The following is a 1988-nucleotide window of genomic DNA, read 5'->3' on the forward strand; positions in this document are numbered from 1 at the left end:
TTGGCGGCCTCTCAGGTCGAGTTGGAGAAATGCCGTTCGAAGATCCAAGATCTCGAGTACTCCCTTGCCACCTCGAAGACGGACCTAGACGCTGCGAAGACTGAGGTCCAGGCTGCACAGGATGCCTTGGAGGTCGAGCGGACAACTTCAGAAAAGTCCATGGAAGATCTATTCTACCATTGCTGGGTCTACAATCCAGACACAGACTTTTCTTTCATGTCGGCGAGTCTCTGGGCGCGATTGCTGGTGAAGTTCCAAGCTCGCCTTGATAAAGAGGCGCCCTCGGAGACCGGGGATGGTTCTGGCGCAGCTGAGCAAGGCGAGATGGCGACCTCCAAGGGACCACCTGGTGGAGCTTAGGGCATTTCTTTTCTTGTGCCCCCCCCCAATATAATACTCTCTTTTTTTATGTAACCTTTGCATGAGGTGCTTTCACCTCGAGACAATTTGCTTTAACGCTTTTAATTGATCTTCTCTTTTTTGCCTTTACGTATTTCGGTTACAATCTTTTGAAAAACTTACTTTATGATGATCTTTATCCATATCTTGACCTCTTTAAGAAGAAGAATGATCAATAGATTTAAATCAACTTCTAAGTTTTACGACCTGGTTAGGACCAGGAACTTAATTTGAAAACTTAGTTCGCGTTAACTTTTATCCATATCTCGAGCTCTTCTAGAAGAACAACAATCAATAGATTTAAATCAACTTCTAAGTTTTATGACCTGGTTAGGACCAGGAACTTAATTTGAAAACTTAGTTCGCGTTAACTTTTATCCATATCTCGAGCTCTTTAAGAAGAACAACGATCAATAGATTTAAATCAACTTCTAAGTTTTATGACCTGGTTAGGACCAGGAACTTAATTTGAAAACTTAGTTCGCGTTAACTTTTATCCATATCTCGAGCTCTTTAAGAAGAACAACGATCAATAGATTTAAATCAACTTCTAAGTTTTATGACCTGGTTAAAACCAGGATAGGACTTAGTTATCGTTAACCCTTATCAATATCTCACGTTTTTAAGAAAACAACGGTCAATCGATATGAATCAACTTCTAAGTCGTTAAGGAGACCTGGTTATATCCAGGTACCATATGCCCCCCAAGTAACTGGGAAAGGGTCTTTCGTGGTTACTTTATATTACACTTGCAAATATGCATAAAAAGTTGATTTTCATTAATACATAAAAAGTGGCCTTCCAAGCCTTACAAGTGAATCATTGATAATATTTCTTTAAGTGGATGGCGTTCCAAGTTCGCGGGACCGCCCCTCCATCAAGCCGAGCTAGCTTATAAGCTCCCTCCTTGATGACTTCGATGACCTGGTATGGTCCTTCCCAGTTTGGTCCCAAAACTCCATCTTTAGGATCTTTTCCGGTGAGGAAAACTCTCCTTAGGACCAAGTCGCCCACGCTAAAGGCGCGTTTTTTGACTTTGGTGTTGAAGTAGCGAGTGATTTTCTGCTGATAATGGGCGAGCTGGAGTTGCGAATCCTCTCGCCTTTCATCAACTAGATCGAGGGAATGGCGCAGGAGCTCGTGGTTTCAATCTTGGTCGTAAGACTGGACTCTATGCGAAAGAACCTTAATTTCCACGGGGAGGACTGCCTCGCTCCCAAAGGTTAGGGAAAAGGGAGTATGACCCGTAGGAGTCCGATGTGAGGTCCGGTAAGCCCATAGGACCTGGGGGATCTGTTCTGGCCAAACCCCCTTCGCTTCATCTAATCTCTTCTTGAGGCTCGCCTTTAGGGTCTTGTTGATAGCTTCAACCTGGCCATTAGCCTGAGGATAGGCCACAGAGGAGAAACTTTTTATAATTCCATGTCTTTCACAAAACTCGGTGAATAGGTCGCTGTCGAACTGAGTGCCGTTATCGGAAAGGATTTTCTTGGGCAGGCTGAATCGACAGATGATGCTTTTAACCACGAAGTCAAGCACCTTTTTGGACGTTATTGTTTCCAACGGCTCTGCCTCAGCCCACTTAGTAA

This window comes from Humulus lupulus, chromosome 6 (genome assembly GCF_963169125.1).
Source record: "Humulus lupulus chromosome 6, drHumLupu1.1, whole genome shotgun sequence".
NCBI lineage: Eukaryota > Viridiplantae > Streptophyta > Magnoliopsida > Rosales > Cannabaceae > Humulus > Humulus lupulus.